The sequence below is a fragment of the Patagioenas fasciata genome, chromosome 2 (genome assembly GCF_037038585.1).
Source record: "Patagioenas fasciata isolate bPatFas1 chromosome 2, bPatFas1.hap1, whole genome shotgun sequence".
Taxonomy (NCBI): Eukaryota; Metazoa; Chordata; class Aves; order Columbiformes; family Columbidae; genus Patagioenas; species Patagioenas fasciata.
The window spans coordinates 43419850-43447643 of NC_092521.1; the positions used below are offsets into that span (position 1 = coordinate 43419850).

Here is a 27794-nt window from a genome sequence, read left to right on the forward strand (position 1 = left end):
TTTCCTCAGAATAAAGAAAATGTTTATTTTTAGAACACTCTCTGGGATGAAAGGGCTTTTTAAGACTTTTTTATGGAAAGTAGGTTCCTACTGCTACTGGTTATCAACTGAACATGAAGCTTCTCAGTTTGCACACAGGAAATAAACAAGGGAAAATACTTTTCATGCTTGTAATTGAGTTTTTCTAAGAACATTTTCAAATATGATCCTTTTCACATGTAGTTAACAACCACTGAACGTAAAGAAGCAATGTCAAATAAGGAAAGCCTTTGTCAGAGAGAAGCTTCACAGCTGCTGTTCGGCTTCCCTCTTGTTGCTCAGCAAAACCACAGGAGAGTGATTTTAGGACTCTTTCCCCCCTAAGCTATAAAGAGCATCGCGGGTGGGGGAACTTTGAATAATACCAAATATTTGCAGGGGTGCTCTATGCTTCAAAGCACAAAGAGCAGAAGTCCATCGTCCTAGGAGAGGCCGGGCAGCAGCTTTGCGCAGGAGCCCTGAGAACCGCCAGGGGGCGCTCTGCGCCGGCCATAGCGGCTCCTCCAACTGGTTCTTGCTGGGTGGTGCTGGTTGAGCGGCATAGTCACTGAAGCATGCGAACCAAACACTTGCCGAGCAATGGCAACGTTAAAACATCTAAACGTCATATCCTTTAGTATCTTTCAGTACAGTCACTTCTGCAGCAGGTGGCGCTGGGATTTGTAGCGGGTAACAGTGTCCGAGAGCTGCGAGCAGAGCAGAGAACAGCAGCTCTTCATCAGTCACAGCATGAAAAGCAACCCCTCTTACTTTCAAGGTCTTGAGCTGTCAAAAAAACCCAAACAAAACAAAACAAAAAATACCATGACTTAGGAAGCTAGAGATCTTCTTCAGTGTCAGACCTATTTAAACCCTCTTGTCCCGATAAATCTTGTTTTTTCCTCTTGATTGCTTCATATTCATTAACGATACAAAAGAGTGCAGTTCCAAAGGCACAGATGAAAGAAGAACTAAGTTTTCCTTTCTCCTAGCTGGTTTGGAAACAGCTCCCTTCCCTTCTTCACCCCACCTCCACATTAGCTCTCTTTAATGCTAAGCTATTCTTATCTTAAGGGAGAATCCCCTTCTCAGCTCCTTTAAAGATGAAGGGCACAATTGAAAGGGAACTCAGAAAAAAGAAATGCTAAGCCAGTATCAGTCTCTCTGTTATTCATACAGTTATTTATTAGCAAATTTGGTTCCTCTTCCTATCTGGCAGCATCCTTCGCTCTATATTTCCTATGGATTCAGGCACTCTTCACAAAACCTTTCCTTATTTTTCATCCATTTTATTTCTTCTGCCCGCCCCCCCCCCACCTCTCTGTACCCTGCAATTGTAGTCTGTGCTCACTTGCAATATTTTCTGCTGTTAACAGACTAGTTGACTTTTTTTGCATCAAGTAACAGCTCCGTAATTGGAGACCTAAGAGTCACTTAAATATAAAGATCACTGAAAATCATAAACCATCTTCTTCTTGACCTTTTCTACCAAAACATTAGCTTCTGAGTCAGCCTGCTTTGAAGCTACAGAAGCACTACATATTGTGTTGTTGATTTCTGACTTCAAGCAATTCTTTTCTTCCATTTCCTTCTATTCTTAGCATCTGAAGGATGAAATTTTACAATATGATATTGCTCTTTAATAGTTTTTTTTTACAGGAACAAATGTCAGCACATCAAAAGCTCACTGCTTCTAGTGTGAGTCACTTGAGATCACTGGGAAAAAATTACTTTTGTAACTCTCCTTATTGAATCAAAAACCATTGATGCTACTAAGAATACTTTTTGCAAAAGTTCTGGGATCTGTCATTTGAGCATCACTTCACTGATAAATAAAATGCGTAAAAACCCTCAACAATAAAGAGTGCGACTTAAAATGAACAATATCCCAAATGTGAAGGGGCATGCAATCAAAACATTGCTCTTGTATGTAGCTCTTTTAAGTGTTTTGTTTGATAGATTATCAAACAGATTATTTTTTCCTATCACTTATACAGTATTTGTAATGAAAATAACTGTACACATTCACACACACATATATTTGAGTTGCTCACCTCTCTCTCTCTGTTTGGATGCCAGTCTTAAATCTTCCAGACCCGAAATGCTTTCTGCAGCAATCCAACCCTGCCAGACAACCTTACAATAGCTGTTCATAAGGAAAATAGCTTTTAATTTCTAGGAAAAGGCTTCATACCATCTTTCTGCTCTTTGGTTAGCAGGGAGAGAGGGATGCGGAGTCTCCACAGACACATTTGGCAGATACAAAGGCCACAGCAGCTCCCCTGCTGCCTTTGCTGTGCTGCCACATAAATTCACTTTGATTGTATGCAGATAGCTACCTTGTGGTTATATAGCAATGGCTGTGGATAGAGTCAGCCTCCTGACAGCATATACAGCTACAACTCCTATATAGCCTGCAACACCAAGTGTACATTTAAGATTTAGGATGATTCTTATTTTTCCATGATAATTAATAATTCCCTGTCCTGCCACCTGGCCAAAGGTGTTCACTGAGGTGTTCAGAGGCACTCAATTTAATTAACATCTGGCAGGGGTGCAGCAAGTAGAAAGACTTCACTATATTTGGCAGAAACAGCCAGTGTAGATTTTCCAGAATTTCATTCACATTGCCATTCATCGTTTGTGTCTAATGCAAAAGAGAAATTGCATATATTAAACATTTAGAATAGGACTGCTAAATTGCCACCTAGTGGTTATGTAACAAAATTAATGTCTCTGGCATGCTGATCTGGGTCAAAAAACACCAGTGTGCTTTCTGTATTTTTGTCAGGGCTTTGGCACCAGTGCTCACTGGACCCTGGCCTGTAACATGGTCAGAGTGGATGGGTGGCAGAGGACAATTTCCAAGTCAACACAAGATGGGACTGTTGGGGTACAAGGAACAGCTTTTGCACAAGACTTAGACACCAAAAGGGAATTTCTAGGCCAATCAGCCAGCCTGTGCACAGGGTGAAAAAGGTAAGAGTCTTAGTCTGTTATCTCTACCACTTATTTTTGCTTTTCAACAACAAGAGGTAAATATTTTTATATAAAAGGAAATAAAAAGTCCTGTACCTGTTGGTAAATGAATAAAAACTTAGGATTTTTGTCTTCCCAAGGCCCAAACAGCTCCAGTGTAGGAAGCATTTTGCTCTGCTGGGGTATTCTGCCACCTTCTAGTCTCACCCACCTGAGCCATATATTCATCAGCATGTGCTGTTTACACAGAGCCAAGCAGATGGGAAACAACAAAGGAGCACAAGTTGAACAATAAGTTTTGCAGTTTTTCTTCTGTGATTAGTCATGCAGGTCTGCCCAGAGGCTACTATGAGAGAATAAGAATAATTTTCAATATGATGAGCTGCATAAGCAAGGTCTTTAGGGATTAATTTATCCTCAATCATCTCACCCATAATCAGCTTGGGATGCACTGGACTGCATGTTTACAAGGATGAGTGGGAAGTGTGGGCTACCTTTCTGCGATGATGCATCAGTTGTTTCGGAGGTAAGTGTCAGAGATAAGTCAGTCCATGGAGCAGAATCCAAATGATTCATCTTCCTCCTCCATCCTGCTACTTGCAGCAACCTAGTGCAGTTAGTGGCTGAAAAAGAAATATCAGCCCTGGGAGACAGTCTAGGAACCCATATTGCATCTTCACTGAGGTCCTGCATAGTTTGAGGTGCCACACAAGTATGGCCCTGGTCTAAGTATGCTGCAGAACCTGAAAGTTTAACCCTGGTCAAAACATGTCCCCTTGCAGATCATTGGGTCCATGCTTAATTTATTAGCACTTCTAATGTCTCTCATACTCTCATGATGAACTGAAAGTCCTGTAAAGGAGGGCCATCGCTTCCCATGTGAAGTGAGACAGGTCAGGAAAAACAGCTGAGAAATACAAAACAAACCGGGCTGGGGCAAAGGATAGGACTGGGGAAGAATTAAAATATTAAACTAAGGACAGAAATGTATTCTTCCTACATTTCGGGTTTTGTAACTAAAGTACAACCCACTATATATAGTATAATATGTGGTTCTGTTTATTCGTGTCACTTTTGGATTGGTTGACCTTAACCTATTTTAAGACAGAGTCTATTTTTATGTGAGGAGTGTTTCCCCCTCTTTTTTTGGTTTTGTGCATCAGCTATAATTCTCTTGTTTCACATTGTACTTTGTTCTTGTTCAGGATCGATTCAGTTAAATTTGCACCTTGTATTCTCTTTGTTTCACATACATGATTTGCACACTTTTTTATTTTAAACAAATACTTATTGTTTCAATATTGTCTGACCTCACTCCATTTAATTTAATCACATTTTATTTCAATTAACTTCTCTGTAGAGTGAATTCTTATCTCTAAATGGAATTTTTCCCCCTATTTTTTAGATATTATGCAAGTACAATAACAGGGGAAGCTGTAAACACACTCTGCAAACTGCCATGCCACTACTCCAAAGTACCTAGCATAATAAAAAGGCATGCAATTGAAAGTCAGTTTATGCCTTAATGTACTCTGGGTGATTTGGTCTTTAAGGAGTATATAATAAAAGGTGAAAGGTAATCAATACAATACTGTCTGAGAAACTGCAGGTTTAACCACATATTTGTCAATAAAATTATCCAGGGACATAATGCCCTACAAATGCAACCAGTTTTTTAAAAAAATAAATGGCCTGTTCCAAGGCCCAGAAGTTGGTAAGCCACAAATAGCATCTATATGACAATTACTCATTTGAACCGTAGTGTGCAGCAGGAATTTCCATTTCCCCCCAGCCTTTCCTGAGCTGGTCTCTTCAGGGTTTATTAGGACTGGTTTTGACTAAGTGATTTACCATAGAGCAAATCTGTCAGTGTTCTGCCACCCCAGTAGCCTTCAAGTTTTTCGGATCCTGTTGCGATTGCCATGACAAATGAAACGACATAACACTGGAAGACATGTCTTCAATTTCTGGGTTGTCATTCTTGCAGCAGATGATACTGAATGCCTTCAAACACATCTCTTGACAACTGCTGCTATTTCCATTTAGGAAGTTCCAGATCCTCCTGTCTTTGTCCCTTTGAACAGCCAGAACTAATGGCTTAAGAACATATCAGATGGATCAGTCATTACATTTTTTTACTTATGTTGATTCCTACATGTACAAAAACACCAAATGCTTCCAGTAGGAAGAAAAGGATAGTCCAGGGTTATTGTGCTAGCCTCAAATATGAGAAATAACTATTCAATTGCCACATGTAGAGAACGTGGTAACTTGAGGGTGGTGAGAACTTACTCACATTGTCTCAGTCTTGTCTTCATCTTACATTGCTATGCAGTTTTTACTCAGTTGAGAGCAGTCAGAGTGAACTTGTGCCTCCCTCCCCACAAAAACAAACTGGTTGTCATACCTGAAGATGTGTTATGTGGGGCAAGTTACCTTCACTAACTCTTCTGGCCGAGAGCTGCATTAAAACTGAAATACAGTCAAACACTTAAAAATGGACTGTAGCTTTCTTGGCCAAATTAGCACATCCCAGGTTAACTGCCAAGACAGGGCTTTCACAGGAATTTCTTTGAGAAAACTTAAAGACACAAGCAGAGTACTCATAGTAACAGGACAGTCGTGACCTAAAATAAGATTGTTTTTTGAATTTATAGAGTGGTTTTCAGTCAAAGGGATGTAAAACTTGAAGCAATTGGAATGTTGGTTGTTTTTTTGTTAATAATTTTCAATAAAAATTGTGTGTAGGTGAAACAAGTTTGACACTTTACAAGCAAGAGTTACTTTTATTAATTTTTTATTTTCACTTTGTGTGTGTGTGTGTGTCACCTCCAGGAATAAAAACAGCTGGGGATAATGAAGTGAATTCCCTTCTGCTTTTGTTTACATGGAGCTGGTATTTACAATGAGCAGCCAGTCAGCTCTGTCATGTTAAAATGGACTTTTGGAATTATTATCGTTCACCTGATTTCACAATCCGCCCTTTGCAACCAACAACACTGTCACTAACAATCTAACCAAAGGCAAAAATTTCTTTAATGTCTAGATTGGTTTATGTTGGATTATCTCAACACTTTTCAGCAACAGTAGCATTTAAATACAGCCGGAATGGAACAAAACACAACGTCTGAAATTTCAAAAAGCCTCATCTATCCTCTCTTCTTTCTCTCCTGCTAGAACCTGTAAGTTATGTTGTGGACTTTTTTCCTTTTCTTCCTGTGTCTCACTAATGCTTTGTGTTTTGTCTTAGATGTAAAGGTTAGCAAGTTCTAAGACTGATGGCCTTTGACATAGGAAGGTGAGTTCTCTGTTACAAAGCTAGTAGATTTATAAGGCTATATATAAATACTATGCTCTAAAACTTTGGCCAAGAAAAATTATCAGTTTATCCGTCCGGTATATCTCTGTTGTCCCTCTGAAAAACAATTGGCTTTTGGAATATCACAGGAATAAGATGTCCAGAGACAGTACCTTTACTTGAAGTCTGTTTCCAGTTACCACTTCATATACATTTTTCTTTACTTTTCCATGACCACTTTTACTTACTGTTTTTCAAAGACAGACACCATCAGTTAGATGGGATTGGAGAGAGTGAGAAGAGGTTGCCTATGCCCATTCTCCATTCATCTTTTCAATCATCTTTTCATCCCCTCTCCTACAAAAATTAAAACATTCACAAAACACGAGCTAAGTAACTCTTCTTTCCATGTGCATATCTGTTGAGGTAAAATATTTCCACTGCCTGGTTCTGATAACTATGCTAAAAGAATATGGCTATAGGTTCACAGCTGTTCTTTTTAAGAAAACGTATTAGACACACAAAGCATTAATGAGGTTTAAAAAATAATAATAAAAAAATTCGTATGTCTGGCAGCAACAGGACAGTTCAGCTACCTGGGTCCAGGTTGAGATAAGCTTTGAAAAAATACTAGAGATAGGCCACTAATGCATATTATCAGGATAAATAATTCCTTTGTTATTTAGTCTTTGGACAATAATGATACATGGGTCTAAACCCTGACTAAGACGTGATTTCCTTCTAGTCCTATGATAATGTAATTCAGACTACAATGTGACTTCAACTCTGCTTCAGCCCTGGCAGGAGTTTTACCTGTTCCAAGGACAGCACAGCTCGCCCATGGCAGGGCTGCAAGAGCTTTGTACCTCTGTGAAGCAGCTCTGAACAAAGCCTCACCACTAACCTCAACCACTTCCCCGAAGAGTTATCAAAACAGTACATAGTTAAAATAGCCTTGTCATTGACCTATTAATCAGAGAGGAAGAAAGGATGCACTGCCAGCTGTTAATTCCTAGTTTTTTTGTACCTTAACTTGATATAAAACATGTGCACCAGCAGAGGGCATTGCATACTTCGATAAAATGTAGATTGATAAACAATTCAAAAGGGGAAATTCTTTTAGCTTTTTTATGATATTGGGACATTCTATATAACTAATAAAAAGCTTAGTACAAACTGAAATATCCCAGATATTTCTCAAGTGTTCATTCATTCCAGTAGCTTCTCTACTGGGAAAACAGTAAATTAATTAGCTCTCACTTGTAAACAAAGGGTAAAACTAAACTATTTGAACTGTAAACATATCTTTCCTTCTAAAGAGATGAATCTTCGGGAAAACAAAGAAGAGTATGTTTATTTTTAACCTATTAATTGCGTAGGCTTTGTTTTCATTTCTCCTACTGCTTAGCTAACACACTGCAGCTTTTCCTCCTAGAGAGCCCCACGTTTACACGGATTTTGCTTTACTTGCGTCAAGTAATATTGAATTCCATCAACTGAGAAGCCAGCTTTTTGGATATCATCAGTTAAAAAGATATGGCAGACCTGGGAGTACATTTGTCATTTTAAAATGTATTAGAAAAATAAACCTTTCTCGCTTTTTTTTTTTTTAATTTGAAAGAGTTTAACATGTAGAAAGCCTCTAAATTTATATCTATAAGTTATATTTTTCCATAAATCAAGTAAAATTAATGCAGTCACTAGAACTGAAAGACAATGACTGGGGAAAACACAAAGCAGCTTTTTATTGCAATTAGCTTAATGTTTGAATTAATGTTTTACAAAGTCTGAGGGTTTCAGTAACGCTTCTAATGATCCCTTGATTTCATAAATGACAATAACTTTGCCATGAAAACATGTATAGTCCACCCTGAGATTCAAAAAGAAGTTATCTCACAAAATTTTTCATACCACGTAATATCTTGGTAGCTGGTAACTCTGTTGTATTTCTGCTCTTCAGATTGAAGTAGGGTCTTCAGGGAAAGTAATCAGCAGCAGAGTTCACATACTAATGCACTGATGCATAACTAAGGGTAAAAAAATAATATATACTTCTTAATTGTAACATACTAGTAATTTTTCTAAAACGTTATGGAGTTTTTGTCTTTAAAAAAAAAGTATCAGGATAAAGAACCTTTTTTAACTCAACCTAGCAGAAAAAATTTTGAAACATCTGTATTTCTGAAACACATTAAAAATAAAGCATAGAGAATAAACTATGTAAACTAATACATTTCTTTCTAGAAAAAAAAATACTAAATTATCATTGAAGTTGTTGATGAAACTTTGTCATTTAAGAAAAGAAAAAAATTAAAATGTAGGTAAGTCATCAAATAGTTAGAATAAATGTAATTTCTTCGGTAGAACAGTTTTTTTACAAAAGGGTGTAAAGAGTATAGCAGCCAATGATCTTTTTATCACACAAAGTATTCCAGCTCTTCCAGTTTGCAGATGAGTATGTAACTTTAGATCTTCAAACATAAGCATTATAATTACTTGTTTGTTTACAAGACAGGGATATGCAGTGACTTAAATCTTTTGCTTGGATATCACAAGTCCACTGGGTAATTTTCAAGGTGATTTACAGAACACTGTTACCAAGTAGGATGCACTCGCCTGTTCATCCAGTGCGGTTTTGCTTCCTTGCTGGAATACTGGCATAGCAAATTAATAGCTTATAATAATGTGTATATCAGAAATCTAACATTTGGAAGTACAATGTTTGCATTTAAGCCCAGTCCTAAATATAAAATACTGTTCACTTCTGCTTCAGTGGACCAGATGGAAAATGTCTCCAATAAAAGGATAAATGCCCAGACATATTTATACAAATTACGTACTGAAACTTTGTGAATGTTTTCCTTCTGCTTGCTTCAGAACTCAACAAAACAGTTCATTGGTCATAGATGGGAAAAATCTTTATCTAGCTAAGCCTGAAATGATCTTTCAGTATCATCTAGGCTGCTCTGCAAACAAAAAGGATTTTGCGGGGATGCAAATGCTAATTGGACTTGAACGCAGCTCTCTTGATAAGTAGAAAAATATATATTCATGAGAAACTATGGGGCAATATTAATTCAAACTCCAATGTTAATACAGCCAGTATCTGAGACGCAAAACTCTTTAATGCAAATAAAAACGTGCTTTAAGCAGACTAATGTTTAGTAACTTCTATCCACAAAATTTGTAAGTCAGCAAACTAGAACTCAACCCAAAGTCTGTTTCTGGATATGGGCCCTGCAGCCCCATGTTATGCTGCTGTAAAAGGTTACGCAGGTGCTCTGAAATTTGAGCTATCAAAGTCAAGGAGAAAGTTCTCTGGGTTCAAAGAAAAAAAAAAAAAAAAAAAAAAAAAGCTTGTGCTTCATGTTGGAAGGAAGCCTTAAAAATACCTTAGATTTCCTACTGCTTTTTTTGACACTTTTTTAAAAGTCAACTGAATATCACAAACACTGTGTAACCCAGTTGGCATGCAAAGAAGTTGATTTGCCTCAGGTCAGCCAAATCTTCTTAATTAAAAACTTCTGCAGAAACTATAAAGAAAGACTATGTATGTGGTAAATTTTCATAAACTTATTATAAAAAAAAAAAAAGTTGTGCTCTCTAGGCAAAAGGTTGGCTTTCAACAAATGTTTTGAATAGTTATTGTTACCACATCATCTTCAGATCTATGATTTATGAATGTGTCGATTCATTTTTGGTTTTGTTTTGTTGAGTTTTTTGTTTTTGTTCTTTTCTTTTAACATTATTTTTTCTTTTTGATAAACAACAGATAGAAGGGATTATAGCAAAGCCTGAACAAAAGAGAAGTTTAGCCTAACCCAGATGGGGAAAAATATGCTGCCCCTATCACTGGTGCCAAGATGAGGAACTGCAGGTCAATGGCAGCAGTTGGAGGGAGTCTAAAAAAGAAGTGAGGGTAAGAGTCACTAGCATGATCAAGGGAGAGATGCCTCTGCATCAACCTGTAAACAAACACTTTAATCATGTTTGCTACTTTGTTAGCACTTGAACAATTCAGAATGAGATATGAAAGATGGTTTTAGCTACCTTCTCTTTTATGCGGGTCCTGGACGACTTTAAGCAAAACACTTCTCATCTGAATAACAAAGATCAGAATAACAACATTTCTCTATCTCAAAGGGATGATTGAGATAATAAATTAGATGCCCAGATTTTATAGTAATGCATCCCAGTAAGTTAAAAAGAATTTTCAAAACAAAATAATCACATTGACATTATTCTTATACACCTACAATTCAAAAATCTATTTTTATCAATCATACGCTGTTTGTATGTAAGCAAGGAATTTCTGGATGGTTAAACCGAGAAATGTGAAGAACACTTATCAGTAAATACTTCAGCTAGTTGACAGCAGAACAAAGAGGAGACTATCAAATTATTAAATGACCTACACTACAGTTTCTGATATGCAGTTTTGCAGCTGGAGAAGAAGCAACTGCTAGGATGCTTAGTTTGGTCTCTTCAAAATGTCTACAGTGAGGCTCTGGTTTGAAAAGTGATTATGTAAAAATAGCACTTCCTACTCAGCAGATCTGTTCTTGTGTGCGTTAGTAGGGAGAGGGGAAAAAAAAATCTCTGCACATCTTCACTGCTGAGCCACCATATCTCTGGGAGAAGAAACTGCATTATACTCCAGTTTATGCAACTTCATCAAAATCACCAATTTAAAGCTATAGTGTACCTGAGCAAAACCCATCATTTCAAAACTGTGCCCTTTGAAATCAGACCTGCATAACCTCATTACCTTCAGCTGAATGGAAATAAATGAAACAAACTCTTCACACTGAAAAATCCTAATTGGATTTCCTCCAGCTTCCTATCATCATCCAGACTAATCAAGCTATTTCTCCCCCAGGTGGAAAATTAAAAGAGAGAGGTGATGATGATTCTTTTTTTTAAAGTATTTGGCAGGTAGTCTCAGAGCATGGAGCCCATGTAAGTTTCAAGAGATTACATGAGGACCACAGAAGGCTAATAGTATGATAACAGCTGCTAGCACAGGGATGTAAGCAATGTAAAAACCAGATTCATGCAGTTTGGCCAGCCTGTTGCCAGGGCTGTCAGACTCCTGAGTGATGGAGCAGACTTTGCCACCATCAGCTGCTTCCAAAAAAATCAATATATCACAACAAATGTTTCTTTTTCAGCCTTTCAAAATAAGTGTTCTTTATCAGTGTGATGTTTTTCTCCAAGAAGAGATGAGGAGGCTCTGGAAAAAAAAAAAAAAATATATATATATATATACATACACAATTCTGAACACTGGAAAATGCATACTTGGTATCTGTTTAGAGATTTGAAAGGAAACTTTGATCATTCTTGCCAATTACATACTCGTTTGAGGCGAGTATATTTACATATTTAATATTCAGCCAATCTCCAAAAACTTCTTTGATCAAATACACATACCATTTATCCTCAAACGCTGTGCCAAAATCTCACCTCTAGATAGCCTAATGTGTGAAGTGACGAATTTGTTTCCAAGTCTTTTACAGAATGCCTTCCATTTTTCACTTCAGATTAAAACACCTACCCTTTTAACAAGTGTATTGCCTCTCCTGAACACTATCTTTAAAGATAAATCATACCAGAATGGTTCCCTTAGGGTTTTGCCTTTTGACATTTCTCTAGTTAAGAAACTCCTGAAAGGGAAAACTAATGGCATTATGCTTGCAGACACAATCCTTTTTAAATAAAGATAAATGTCTACACATTTCTCCTTCCTATCTGTGACACATTCTAGCATGTCATACAGACAGGGCTGCTGAATGACCTTCAATAACTCTCTGGAGCAGTGGACTTACAAGCTTGAGTAGCCCTCGAACTGCAAGTTCTGTGTGATGGCTTCCATGCTCATTCCAAATGAAAAGATTACTTCATAAGTTTGCAGGAAAAAAAACACATGGGTTCTGACAGATGTTAGTTTAGCAACAGAGGTTTTGCAACAAAAAATGGACTCAGGTCTGTTACATTAGTTAAACATGAAAAATCCCAATAGAAAAGTGTCATATTTTTGTGATGAAATTGGGGTCTTAAAAAATACAAGCTTTCCAAGCAAAGCCTACGCTTGTAATTATTTTCTTCTTCCGTACCAAGCTTTTACTTAACTCTCTTCAAAAAACATTCAAAAAAACATTCCCAAAACCTACCCAAGAGTGTTTTATTTAACAAAGAAGGAGATGCAAACACAGCATCATAATTCCTTTATTATTTGCTTTGAACCTCAAACTAGGGCCTTGGAGACCTTTCAAACGTGTACTGAGAAAGCACTGATGATCCTGGAATTATAGGATGTCCTGAGTTAGAAGGGACCCATGAGATCAAGTCCAACTCCTGTCCCTGCATATGACAACCCCGAAGTTCATACCATGTGTCTGATGGCGTTCTCCACTCTCTTCTTGAACACTGTCAGGCTTGGAGCTGTGACTGTCTCCTTGGGGAGCCTGTTCCAGTGCGCTATCACCCTCTGGGTGAAGAATCTTTTCCTAATGTCCAACCTAAACCTCTCCCCTGGCACATATTCCTGCCATTCCCTCGAGTTCTGTCATTGGTCACCAAAAAGAAGAGATCAGCACCTGCCCCTCCCCTTGTGAGGAAGCTGTACCCACTATGAGGTCTCGCCTCAGTCTCCTCCAGGCTGAAAAAAACAAGTGACTTTAGCTGCCCCTCATAAGGAAAAACCACTCCTTGTTTACAGTCCTAAAATTGAAGTACCAGGATTGATCCTCTCAGAGAAAAAAATTAAACAAAATAAACCAATGCCCAAATACTATCAGAGGTGCAGTATTTATTTTCATGTCTTACCAGAATTAATTTAGTATTTTTGTAGAATACTCATTACTGCTGCCACTTTGGGGAGCCAGCATTCCAGGCTCCGTTCACAAGGAAGTTCTGATCTATCATACCACAGGAGATGGGGTGCACCCATCAGCAGTACGTCCCATCAGCAGCACTCCCAACTTGAAGAAATAACTGATTTTGTAAAATTGTTTTCACTGTGTGAGATGCAACTGTACTGGCTTATTTAAGCATGGACTGCAGACATTGCTAACCTATAAGATGTAAAATAGACAGTGAAAATATTAGAGAGAAACAATTATGTAAAAAAATGCTCTTTTGTAAAGTGTAACAACCTTTTTATCCTCACCTGTTAGAAAAATATTTTAGAGGTTGTAAAGCAATTTTTAACCAATTATTAGATCAGTAATCAGTAGAACTTACTACAACGACACAAATAATATTCTTTAACAAGGGAGAAAGATGAAATTAAATAGTCTTTAGCGATAAGGTTTTTTTAGGGTTTTCTTTCTAAATAACTAGATTTCTCTCTCTCTTTTTTCCCCCTTTAGTCAGAAGACTCATTTTCTTTGCAAAACTGTTTTTTCTACCTGGGACAAATTTGTAGAAACAGATTTACTGAGAAGAATTCTGACACTTTCCTGGCAACTGGCAGTGATGCCTGATGAAAGTAGCTAAATTTTGCTGTAGAAGATATTTGCAAAAAATCATGTAAACAGCTCTTGAACTCATCCAAATGTCATCCACCTAAAGACAAATCTAAATAGAAATGTCAGGATTGTAATTTTTTACTCACTTCAGGAAACCCATTTGGTCTATTGCTTATACATTTTAATATTAAAGTATATTTTCTTTTTCCCACAGAAAAAATACTGAGTTTAAGTGTTGATTCTGATTTTTCTTTTAAAGCTGCCTTAAGTGGATATCTATCATATGATTTCCTCAGGACACTCTTTTGTTTCTAATGACTTCACCTTTAAGTCTCCAAAATCTGGTAAGATCTATTGAAGAACGAAAACAAAACAAAACAAAAGGTGGGTATCCATATCCATTTTGCTCAACTTCCCATAATCAGACACAAACAAGAAAAAAGGGCCCAAATAATAGCAAAGAGTTCTGTCCCTGCATGTCAGGAATTATAGATCATTCCCCTTCGTGTTGAAAAAAATATAAGGCTTGCGGTACAAAAGCTACCAGAGGACATCTCCAGTATTTTGGGGTCTTTACAGTAGCAGGAAACATTCTGCTCAGAGGAACCTCACAGTACCACAAGCTGGCCATATCTCCTATATAATCACATTTTTAGCTTTGTTTTGATGAGTGCTGCAGTTATAAAAAGGAAGTCCACAGGCAATTCACATACACCAAAGCAGCATTACAGGGACTTCAACTGTGTATACCTGGCAAAAATTCATCATTATGCAATGCTTTTTATATCCCTGTCTTGATACTTCATCTCCTAAATGAACTTTAGAAGCCTCTCATTTAAATTCTCCATGGGTATATAACCTGTTAAAGGTGCTTCAGATGACAACTTAATAAAGGCTGATCTTGTGAAAACAGAACAGAACAAGATGTCAAGAAATTAGAGTACTATTCTTGGTTTTATTCTTATTTTTCTTCTAATTCTGATAAATTTGTTTAACCTTGCTGTGCTTCATTGTACTCTCTATAAAATAAGGATAATGACGATACTTGCCTATTCTACAGAGATCTGGGAAGATAATTATCTTTACATTGAAAAGCTATGGGAACAAAAAGTATCATTACTTCAGTGTTATTTAATTGTATTAAAATTATCCTTCAACTTCCATTAAAGCCTTTGGTATTAAATATAAGAAGAGTGGGCAGAAGTAACGAATGCCCTAGTCCTTTATTTTCTCTATGAGTAAAAGTGTTTACTCATATGAATTGATTGGTAGATCCAAGTCCTTTTAGAGAAACAGAGCCAATCTTCTGTCTCACAGAGGAAGAAACCCCATCAAATTCATATCACCCATTTAGTTTAGGTTCTTTCCAGCCATTTTGCAGTGTTTCAGGCCTGGGAGCATTTGTATTTTGCTAGCATTACAATGCTGTTCTAGTAATTACACTATGAAGAAAAATAATCTAAAAATAAGCTAAAGAAATCAATCTCTTTGGTGAAAATGAATGTGCCAGATAGAAAGAGAAACAACAGTAGAATGCTGACTAAACATAAATCTCTCTGCAGCAATATAATAAACTTTCCTCAATACAGTGATTACATAATTACGGTGCTCCAGAGATTTTTAAGACAAATCCAAGGTCCCATTGAAAACTAGTAAAATTAGGAGTAGTGCAACATATGTCCCTCCTCCCTCTGTGCTAACCAATGACTGTGTTTCTGAAAGCAACTCTTGCAAAATGAGAAAAGTCATCAGCAGAAGGATTACTACATCAATATCAGGTCAGAAGCTATTTGATCTATTAAAACAGAGCATTATGATAGTTGAGATGCAATAATAAAACAATATAATGACACTCCCTGTACCCAAAGAATTTACACTGTATTATGAGGCAGAGGAAGTAACAAAGATTTTGGATGTTACTGACCTTTGCAACAACACCACCTTTGGACGTTATTGATCCCATGATCGCTACCAAGAAAAAAAAAAGAAAAAAGTACACAGGAATAACCCTAAGAATATTTACAGGGCACTTAACCCATCAATGAAAAAGAAGAAGATTACCAGCATTAGATTTTTTTAATATATATATTTATATTTAATAAGATTTTATGGCTTCAGATAAAATGTAGATATTGCATAAGTTGGTTTGAGATTTTGGAAACTGGTTATAGATGTTCAGATTTACATCCTAGCATGCTGGAAGGTTTACATCACATCTCACTAAAAAGGCAATTGGCATTATTATAATGCTGGGTCCTCACCTTTATGTGTTTCCATGTCCTGTCTTTTCGTGAAATGAAACGCATATTTCATCCTCTAACTACGAATGTCTCCAGACATTACAGTCCCCTGCAGCTCTTTCTCACAAATCAAGTACTTATTACAGTCTGCACTCTCACTATCTGGCTGTGTTTTGATTCCCAAGTTCTGATTGCAATGAATGGAGTCGTTCTTCTGCAACAGCTAAATTAGTTTTAAAAAGCCACACAAACACTACAACCACATAGTCCGTTTATTTCTGTTGCAGAAAACTGATTAGCCTGTGATAATATAAATGAATTCTAATGATTGAAGGGGGTTAGTAAATGAATTAAATGAAGGTTCTGTAACACTTTTTTTACACTTAATTACCAGAGTAAAGAAGAGCTACTGTTATCTTCTGGAATGATCCCTCCTTGCTGCAGGGTAGGAAATCAGAATAAATAAAGGTACTATATTGACTTTATTAATGTCAGTGATGGTAAAGATAGTACCAAATGAAAGGCCATGAAAAAAGCCTCAGGGTCACTTGGCTAGATGATATTTTAACAGCAGCCAGCACACTCACATTACACATCAAACTGAAGCTACCCTGACAGTCAGGGTCTAAAGGGTCCAAATGTTCTAAGCAAGAAAATGCAAAGAAATTTTTAAGGATCTGGGACAAAGTTGGACTGAACAATGTCTAAAGCTGTTTGTGTGTCATAACAGAAAAAAACCTAAACTAGAATCTAAGAAAGTGTGCCGTTTGTAAAATCATTCAGAATAGCTCTTAGATGCCTACGATGCATCTTTCATTGTATCTTTCTAAAATCTGTTTCTAGTGAATTATTCCAGAAAATAACATGCTTCTACCCTCTTCTTGTTGTAGTTGAGGTTCAGGAAATTACTGCAATTCCTTTTTCTTTTATATTCCTAAATATCATTCTAGAGATTCTGGCAACATAAAATATATGAAGTGCTATGCAGTAGCCTTCACACAGTTTTTTTTAATGTTAAAAGATGCATACAAACAAAGTTGAGTGTGATCAAATAGCCTTCGCTGTGTGGGCTTTTTGTATGTTTGTTTGATATATCTATTTTTAATATATATGTGTAATTTTACCCTTTAGACAGATGTGTATGAAGAAAACCCGTGAATCCAGTTGGATATCAAACAATTTCATGTGTCATACATGTTTTAGCTACGTGCTAAAAGCATGTAAATATCTTCCATGCTGGGTAGCTTGTGGTAGCTTCTACTGCACCAGAGACTTGAAACCACTTGGATGCTGTTCTTTTCATAGGTATTAATCACTACTTTTGCCTTCATTATGGGTACAAGTTTGCTGTTTTATGCCAAAAATACAAGTGGTTTTATTCGGGTGAATTAAAATACATTGAGAAAAAGTATCAGTTACTTTCTTATAGAAAGGAAAGTTCTTGAGCTTCATTTCCCATTCTGCAGTACAAGCCTTCCTTCTAGAGAACAAATGTTAAATCAGCAGGGCACTGCAATTACTGACTACTTCAAAGCCAAAGCGCGATTTAAGTGTAAACCTTGTTCATTGATCTAAGTTGATGCTGGCACAATCTAAATATGCATGTTTACCTGCCACAGATAGATTTGTCTGTAATCTAGAGTATGCTTCGAGTTCTGCCTTTTCAATAAGAAATAGTTATGTGAAGCACTGACACACCTAAAAAATAGCTAGATACAGACTTCAAAACCAGGAAAGTAAACAGAACTAATTAGTGGGCATTCTCTAATATTGTTGCCTACACATTGTAAAACATTTTCACAACTGAAGCTTCTGACTGATCATATCCCAGAATATACAAAGAAAAAGCAGAGCAAATCAATGAAACACAATTCATTTATCGGTGGAGGAAAAATGTTTGTATTATCCTTGCATTTTTGCCTGCTTGAGTAGAGGGGTGATAAGTCATACAGAGGCAAACTTAACATATAAGCTAAATAATTGCATTATTTTTCTTTAATACAATGAGATTTTAATGGTTCCAGGATCAGACTCCACCATTGCTGTTATGTATAGCATAATGTTGACTGAATACATTTATACTTTTCTATCTCAGAGTCTGATGAAGACTGTCATGCTACTAAAAGGCTCAACATACAAGAAGAAATGGCACATAGACCTACCCTCACAATTGCATGCAGTCCCATTGATTTCAGGCTATTATTTTACTTGATATGTTGCAGACTTTAGCAGAGTAATTTTCACACTATATAAAAAACAATTAAATAAATCTGCCTCTCTCATACCTGAGTTTTCTTCAATGGATTTTTTTTTCCTTTCATGTAACTGCATGAAAAAATTGAAAGAAATTGAGTAAAACAGTTAAAGGCATTCAATCTCTATGAAAATACAGAGGTGTTTCGTTGCCAACTGTTTGATTATTTGTTTTTTTTTTTTTATTTGAGTTAGTAGAAAATTGAGAACTGCCAGGTATCAGGATGAAACAATCTTTCACATTATTTAAAGGGTTGAGACTTGGGAACTTATTCATACCTTCTGGAGTATACAATGCTCAGTCCTGTAGTTGCACGCAAGAACAAGTTGGCTTTAACAACATCTTCCACTATTACCAATATGTAGTAAGGGCAAAACATTGACCTTTGGCATTTATTCAAGACTTAACACAATAACTGGTCTGCTTACTTGTCCTAGTCTTGCATAGTAAGATACATCCATTAGGCCAAATAGAACAACTGAGAAATAGAACACGCCTGTTTCTTATCACAACATTTAGCCATATATTTTCTACAAGAGACCTAATGCCTACCTAGGGTCATCTGAAAAAATCAGAAACTTTTTAACTTGATGTACTTTAAACATGACTAATCAGTATAATCTTAATCTGGATATTATACTCTGCACTCACGTATTTACTGCGAAGTTTGGCCTGCCAATTTATGTCATGAAAGAGCTCCATTTGGGCTTGATCAGTTGAAAAACTCCATGTCAGCGCTGAGTGCTGTAATGGCCCTGATGAGCTCCCCACCTGAGACCTCCACTCACAACCCCTGCCTATGCCCCCAGAAGACCCATTTAGCCTCGGGTTGCTCTATGCTGTAGGTGTACCTCCCATTCTCATTCCTGCATTGTTTGGATTTCCTGGATTCAACTTAATCTGGCTTGTTGCCTTGCTTTTGCCTTATGATCCCTGGACTGTTCATAGATTTGTTGCCACTCTGTTTTGTTTATCCAGCTCAGGTACTATTGGACTGTGCCCTGGCAATGAGGACACTGCTCATCCTGTGCTGCGGCTGCTCGCAGCTCCTGGTTTGCCTTTAACCTTAGAGTACTGCTCTTGCTGCTTCCTGGTACTCTGCAGCCGCTATTCCTGTCAAAAGTTAATATCTCTTAGAAGTGAGGCACGTGAAAGCACTCAGCATATCACACAAATAGGTATGCATGGAGGAGCCCAAGTCTATCACTCTCAGTATCAGCATACTTCACTTACAAGATTTGTCTTTGCTATCTTTTTGCTTCCTTTTCCTTCTTAGCCACTCTTGCTTTTCAGAACCTTTCCAAAATGGGCTAGTGACACTTTCTCCATGATGCAGATACTAGGGTCTAACTGTGCTCCAATCTATATGGCTTTGTATGAGAACAGCTGAAGGCAGAAAGTATATTGCAGTTAGTATTAGCAGAAAAAGGACAGAGAGATTTGTGTAGTCAAAATGGGAAAAAAAACCAAACAAACCTTGAGCTTTGTTTTGCACTGCTCTCATTAGCTATTTTCTGCAACTTTCTGTAACATCTCAGGCCTGTTTCTTGTCATACCATTTTTCGTCTCATCCTTTGTTTCCTGCCTTTTTCTTGCATCCATCTTCTTTCATTCACTCTTCACTAAATCTCCTACCTACCATTACATGCCATAAAATTGTGAAACTAACCCAATGCTTGCTACTTGCACATAGCTCACTAATACGCATATTGTTCCATTCAATTAACTGATTTCAGGTTACCTTACCTACCTAAGGTCTCATAATTTTTTACTTTCTAACCATTGTTCCAAGAGACGGAGGAATAAAAAGGAGGAGACTATTCAGGCCATTTAATTTCTTGTACTATTTACCTAAAGATGTGATGTATAATCACAGATAAAGGATTCTAGGAAAGCACTCTAATTAAATGGTTGACAACAGATCTGTTCCAGAGATCCTTTACATGTCACCTAACAATCCCATTTCATATAATTTATTAAATAATGCTCTCCTCAGACACAGTTATGAAGTTTCACTTTTACTGCCCCAGCCATCTGCACATACAGTAAAGACTTAATAACAGTCAACTACATCATTCAAAAAGCAAAACACAAGAAAAACAAAGTGCAAAACCTCTGTCAAATTAGGAGAAAAATATCAATTGGTTTTTTTTTTTGGAACGCATGAAGAGTTTGGAGGAGGCTAAAAGAAAAGATTGTGTTCTGTTAGAAGACCTTTAAAAAGCAATCTGCATGCTCAACATAAATCTAAAATATTCTGGTAAGTTCTGTTGGACCTAATATATTCTTTCTCCATTTCTCATAAAAATTACTTAAAATATATAATATTATATGTTGAACTTTAAAAAAATACTACATTAATTTTAGTGATCTCCATACAATAAATGATTGTTTCCTTGTCTTTTTGGTACCCTGTTGGTAAAGGATGGTTTTATACACCGTAAAAGACAACTAAATTAATATATATAACAACTCAATCCAACTGATTAAGAGATTTAAATTCTCATAAGAAAAAAAAATCACATAAAGTTAACCTTCTCACTTTTCCAAAACATTATATGTGTTAGAAGTGAAACTAGAGACATTTGGATTTTTGACATATTTTCAACATGCAGATATCTTTCATCATCTTCCCCACTTAAAGATAGAAAACAGCATGTAAGAAACAGATACCTAATAGATTATCACTCTGAGTAAATGGTTAGTCTTAAAAACCTCTGAAATTATTGCACATAGTTCAGCTGACTATGAGTAAGAGGACCAATGATAGTGTATTATCAGCGCATAAGCAGAAAAGACACTCTGTAAGTTAAATGTCAATTCATATAAATTAAACTACATATTGTTCCATGTCTGATTAACAAAATCAGGCAAACCTGCAGGCAAATTGCCAACATATATTAATTTCAGAATATTTTTTTCCTATTATTTAAGATTCAAAATACAGTAACTTCCTTTCAATATGACTCATTCAAGGGAAGCTCATAGACTGTTTGGCTTCAAACTATTACTCATGGTGGCATATAATTTTTCTCAGTTCGAAGCACTGTGTTGCTTCTAAAAAAAGGGCATTATAAATTTAGCAAAACACCCTATTTATTTAAGAAAAAGATGACATAAGAGTCTGTTGTTGACTCACTGTCAGCTACAGCCAGAGACAAATCAACATATTTCCATGGAGAACATCTTATGCTTACAGTTTACAATCAATGAGTAGGACAGAGCTGATAACACATGGTACTTTCTGAGGGCACATTCATTTTGTATCCTAATGTACCTCAAATTACAAGTGGTTGAAACAAGAAACACTGAAGGAAGACATTTATTTTCCCGTCATGGAAAAAAGAAAGTTATGGAAGTAGGTATCCATAACCTTTTGAAAGAGAAGAATGGCTTAATATACCCTATTTTTTGTAAAATATCATTACAGATTAACAGGCTATTTCTACACATTAAATCTAAAAGACACATACTTGTCTTGGTACCAAATTCTAAAATATTTTTTAACATTTGATTGCACAACTAGATTTAACAGTACATCAAACATCTAGATGTGATCAGTTTGCTATGTTTCTGAAAAACATTTGGTTATACACTTATTAGTGACTACAGGCCACTGGAACCCTTCCATTGCTACTACCTCAGGCTTGCTCTTCACAGAAGAAAAAAAAAGGTGAAGGCACAAGCACTAAATTGGAAAAGCAATTTGAAGAAGGCCAGAGAGCTGATCATGAGACACATCCTTGAGGCCAATATCTGTGGCCACAGATTCCATTTAATTTTTCATTTTATTTCAGTCATTTTCATCTTTAAGATAAAAATATATACTTTTTTTTTTTTTTTTCTAGCATGTGCTTTCAATGTTTTAAAGAATGAACTGAGCATAGCTTATGTTCCAGGAGCTAAAAATCATACTTCTGGCTCTATGCCATCCTTTGCCCGCAGCCAGGAGCATCCCCAACATGACTGCTCCAGGGAGCCTGAGAGTGCTAACACCACCCTAGCAGAGGAGTTCATGGCAAGGGAAAAAAGCTTCCTGCTCTCTCCTAACCAGACCTATGCAGCTATATGACTTTTGGTAATTATCACTGCTATTCCTGCTTACTCAGGCCAACAAAAGAAGAACTTTCTGCTACTACTGTATCACATTTCCTCTGATAAAGCAGATAAGAGCTGCAATCACTTAAATAGGGCAAGAGCAGTGGGATGCATGGACAGATTACAGCCATACCAAACAAATGTATGTGACTCAAACCCTAACACATTTTATGTGTGCTTCAGAGAAGCATGATCATGATCCACAGCATGTGTAGCGCTGTTCAATTGCTTAATGCAATTCATGTCTGAGAAGAGTGTATTTAAAAACCTACAGCAAAGAAAATCTCTATTTCTAAAAATTATAAATGTCTTCGCAAGGTTACAGTACCACTTGCCTCTCTGAAGGGGGTGGGAGAGGAACAGAGAATGCAGTTTTAAAAGAAAATTAAAGTGGTAACTAAGTCTGAAAGACCAGTAGGAGTACTCTATGAAGTAACCTGGCATATAGACGCGGCCTGGAGTAAATGATGATTTACTCCTTTTAAAGATGCCTTTTTATTCAACTAGCTCTGAAGCTTTTGGGAAACATTATTTTGATCTAAAGCTTGATCAAAATACAATCACTTTTATTTATCACAGTTATGCTGGGTTTGTTTACCCAAATTGCCAAAAATGAAGAGATGCTAGAGCTTGCATATGTAGATCTTACTAGTCTCACAGGTGAAATCTTTCAAGTTTCACCTGTCAAAGCAACACTATACAAATGTGACTAAACTACTTCCAGAGCCAAGCCACACCTGAAAGTAGAGCAGCTGCATAGTTGGTTTCAGAGGTCCATATCAACAGCCTACGGAGCCAGCTTGTTGTTTTGCTGTTCATCAGAAGTGTGGGTTCTGATGTGATATGTGACTGTGTAGTCAGACCAGCCCATTACAGCTTAACGGTGAGTGGATTGATGCTGTCCATGAACTAAATGGACTCAGCTTGGGTTTGGCACTCTGGGGGGTTGTGAATGCTATTTACTATAAATCTTTGGAAATGGCACGATGGCTGCTGGAGTACAGATGAGGGCTATACAAGGTACACTCCAATATCTGAGAGCAAAAAATGCAAAAATAAGACATTTTAGAAGTATGATAGGCAGGCCAAACATTAAGGGTAAAAGAAACTCTTTTCCAGCGGTTATTTCATTCCTTTTCCCTTTGTGTTACCTATAATTTTCTCAGTAGTACAGTATTTTTAGCTCTGAGACAAGACGCTAATGTGGGAAAACCAAGTCTGCAAGACAGGAGAAAGCCACTGCAGCACTTTTCCATTTTGAAGTTCTCTTCCTGATGCAGGCTATGCCTATGCTGACATATGATACAGTGTGAAGCAGGTGCTCACTGTATCCAATTCCCTGAAGTGATATTTACAGGAGGGAGCAGAGGACACTATCTGAAAACTGTAACTGCTACTTATACAGCACCTGCTTGTGTTCTACACCTTTGAAACAGACCTATCAAAGCTTGTCAAGAAAGACAGACAACCAAAAATGAAGGAAAAGGAAGAAGGCAATGACGAAAAAAAAAAAGACAAAGAAAGAGCTCAATGTATATACTGTATGAAGGCAAGAATATCAGGTAGGCATCAATATAAAAAGGCATACAAAACAGACACAGAATCATAGAATGTCCTCAGTTAGAAGGAACCCTCAGGGATCATCGAGTCCGACTCCTGTTCCTGCATAGGACAACCCCACAGTTCACACCATGTGTCTGAGGGCATTGTCCAGTCTCTTCTTGAACACTGTCAGGCTTGAAGCCGTGACTGCCTCCCTTGCGGAGCCTGTTCCAGTGCTCCACCACCCTCTGGGTGAAGAACCTTTTCCTAATATCCAACTTGAACCTCCCCTGGCACATCTTCCTGCCATTCCCTTGGGTTCTGTCATTGGTCACTACACAGAAGAGTTTAGTGCCTACTCTTCCTCCTCCCCTTGTGAGGAAGCTGTAGACCATGATGAGATCTCCTCTAGGCTGAACAAACCAAGTGACTTTATTCACTCCTCATACGGCTTCCTCTCCAAACCCTTCACCAACTTTGTGGCCCTCTTCTGGACATTCTTCAGTAGCTTAATATCTTTTTTATACTGTGGCACCCAGAACTGTACACAGTGCTCCAGGTGAGGCCTCACCAGCGCAGAGAAGAGCGGGACAATCACCTCCCTCACCCAGCTGGCAATGCTGTGTTTGATGCACCTCAGGACACTGTTGGCTCATGTTGAACTTACCATTGACCAGAACCCCCAGATCCCTCTCCACAGAGCTGCTTTCCAGCATTTTGTCCCCCAGTCTGTATGTACAGCCAAGGTTGCTGTGGCCCACGTGCAAAATCCGGCACTTGCTCTTGTTGAACTTCATGCGGTTGGTGATTGCCAAGTTCTCCAATTTGTCCAGATCCCTCTGCAGGGCCTCTCTGCCCTCAAGAGTGCCGACAGATCTTCCCAATTATGTGCCATCAGCAAACTTACTAAGCAATCCCTCAAGTCCTGAGTCTAAGTCATTTATAAAGACACTGAAGAGTGCCAGCCCTACGGTGGATCCCTGCGGAACCCCTCTTGTGACTGCTCACCAGCCCGTCATAACCCCATTTACTAGAACCCTAGTCATAGTAACCCTAGTCACAGAATCCTAGACACAGTAAATCAACTATAATTTTAAAATGCTTGATAATTAAAGATGAAACACAAGAATAGAATGAGATTAGACTGGGGGAAGGAAGCCTAATAAATGTGGAAACCAGAAAAAAAAAGTTTCATGTAGAACAAATGAGAAACAGGTTGTTACACAAAGAATCACCAAAAGTTGTAAGCTTTAAACATAAATTAAAAGTATATGAGCATTAAGTGTAGTCTCAGTATGAAGACTTTTTAAAATTATTTTGTGGAATAGATAGAAAGCACCAGCTTCTGATCTCTGTATCAGCCTAAACCCTGGACTAAGAATAAGTTCAGAAAGCAAAGAATTCTTCTCATTCAACTAATGGCTGCTCTCGGTGAAACTCTTTGTTCCATTCTTCAGCTGAAGTTCTTCAGCTCCAACACTTTTAGTTTCTAATGACTGTGCTACATTGTCTATGTATTATCCCTCTGATGAGAATAACAAAACAGAAACAGCATCTACCATTAACTCTGAAAACTCTGGTGCTACCATATTTTTGAGGACAACTTTTTGTTCCTATATCATTAGCATAAAAAAAGATGACGGAAATTTTCAATAAGGAAGAACATATAAAAAGAAAACATGCCCAAATTATGCACATCTCAAGTTTAAAATAATGTGACAACATCAAGACGCAGAAGTTACATACTGCAAGAGAAAATATGTACCTTACTTCTGGTTTGACAGTGGATGACAGGAGTTAGAGCAGATTTGGAGAATCATACATGCTTGAGTAGAATTTTCTGCTAGACTGGAATGCTTAAGTTTCTTTTCAGCTCTGAGAGAAGATGGCAGAATGACCTTCCTAATTGGATGTCCATGTCCACTGTAAATGGAAAAAAATGTTATCAACTCAAGCACATAACATGATAATTTACAAGGTAAAAAGCTATCTGAAAAATTGTCTTAAAAATAAATAAGCAAAATAGGGCCATAACTTCTGTCCAGGATGAATACTGATTAAGTGCACCTTATCTGACAGGTAATGAGTACGTGTTGGTCATGCATGAGAAGATCTAGGATGTGATGGAAAGAGGGAATGAGAACCAGGAAACCTTCATACATCCAATAGGCAGTTAATTATAAACACTTATTATATCTATCTAAAAATTCTTAATAGAAAAAAAAAATCAACACTCAAAGCCAGCAGAAATTATTTAAGTTTACTATCTGAGGGTAAAGCATATTTCAATGTAAAAATGGAATTTATTTGTTTCTCCTACATTTCCCTCATGCAAAGGTGCACCATATACAGCTGTAACAGTATGGCAATTTGTAGGACTATTTGAATCCCTCACTGCTACTAACAAAAGACAAAATATTTCTTAGTGATAGCCTAGCAGAAACTCTCTCCCTTGTGTTGCCAATTATCTCCACCTCAGATGTTCCCATCTACAACCATTGCGTGCTGCAGGTATTAACTAATTCTGGCCCCCAAGAGTCATACTTGCTCCCGGCCTCTTACCAGCTACATTTTTATGTACTCCATTTCTCAGGGCTATAACTTAGAAATCCTGTTCCACCAGTACTTAAACTTTGGCTAAAGCTCAAAACTTTATGCCTCAGCTGCATTTCACAAAACTCTGAATGCTTAAAGTACTCCAGATTAAATTATCATTGTAAATATCATCAAGTTACCTAAATTGCTGATTTTATTGTAGCATCCGCTCTAGATCTTCAGGTTTTCATACCCGGTAGTGTGAAACCCATAAACACTATAGTTTTTGCCTGATCATTTGGTGAATAAGAACTTGCTGTTCCACAAGTGAGAATATCATTCATTCTGTGATACTGATCTCTGGTGTTTCTCATTCCTTTCCTTAATGGAAAACTGATTAGCCAAGCTGCTGCAAGTCCTGACACCTGTGTACTTCTAATTCTTCAAAACACCAGCAACAGCCTGCTTTCCCCACTGGCTCCCTAGATCTCACACCATTCCTCCAGCCCCCGTTGACAAACCAAACCTGAGACAATGCCTTAGAAACCTCATTTAAGACCATGGCTCAGAATGACCCATGACTCTTGATCACCCCAGTCTTCACCAGCCTGCACCAATGCCCCAGGCTGTCCCGACCTTCACATGCTCCTGCCTTTTCCACAGTCCTTCCTCCTTTACCAAATATCTCTCTGAGCTTTCCCCGGGATCTCTTCCTCCCTGTAGCTTTTCAAATTGTGTCATCTCTCAGAGCATCGGCAACATCAAAGCCTGAAGTCTCTTCTCTCGCAGAGGGTGGTGCCACTTTCTGAGCCCCGGTGTGAGAGGCCCGACTTAGAAGCAGGGTATGAGAAGATGTCGCCTCCCTCCCCACCTTGTCCCTGCTTGTCAGAGATGGGCGAACACACCATAAAATTACGAGGCCTGGTGAAAGCAGCGTAATTACGGACGGGCGACGGGCACCTTCCCACAACTTTTAAAAAACCGGGCCTGAGAAGTGCGTGTCCCACTTCGCCCTCCGGCGCTGCTGCTGCTCCTCCCTCGTGGCCGGCCCCTACCCCCCGCCTGTCACTCGGGGGTTTGCTTCGCCCCGCCCATTCCTTCAGGGCGAGAGCCTGGTCCTATCTTCTTTCCACAACAGCACACGGGAGACGAGCAGCCACCTGCCACCGGCGGTCCGGGCCAGGCCCAGGACGGGGCGCGCAGCTTAGTGGGGGAGGGGGGAGCCTATGGACGTGCGCCACCGCGAAGACAAGCGTCCCCAAGCGACTGGTGACGAGCACCGTAAATACCGGCCTCCCATTGGCTCCTGTGCTGGCAACGCGCGACCAATCACAGCACGGAACGGGGCGGCTCGCCTT

General features: G+C 38.0%; 2 long non-coding RNA genes across 17 annotated transcripts; one reads left to right on the forward strand and one right to left on the reverse strand.

The window, feature by feature from the left end:
• Window positions 1-27792, reverse strand: LOC136098298 (uncharacterized). Of its 15 annotated transcripts, none has more exons than XR_011737435.1 (11): window positions 27342-27792; window positions 25667-25824; window positions 19495-19647; window positions 15692-18332; window positions 13124-13371; window positions 10346-10394; window positions 8207-8322; window positions 4849-6652; window positions 3209-3620; window positions 2073-2164; window positions 1-804 (listed from the first exon to the last, which is right to left on the reverse strand). It is a non-coding gene; the product is annotated as an uncharacterized lncRNA (long non-coding RNA). The 15 variants fall into 15 exon arrangements; XR_011737433.1 differs by having other exon boundaries at window positions 3094-3620; XR_011737432.1 differs by having other exon boundaries at window positions 2073-3343; window positions 3492-3620; window positions 27342-27790.
• LOC139827160 (uncharacterized) lies at window positions 6073-18219 on the forward strand. Of its 2 annotated transcripts, none has more exons than XR_011737436.1 (5): window positions 6073-6179; window positions 10068-10214; window positions 14027-14151; window positions 17139-17312; window positions 18103-18219. It is a non-coding gene; the product is annotated as an uncharacterized lncRNA (long non-coding RNA). The 2 variants fall into 2 exon arrangements; XR_011737437.1 differs by lacking the exon at window positions 6073-6179 and adding an exon at window positions 6250-6295.
• Window positions 27793-27794: the final 2 nt, after the last annotated feature.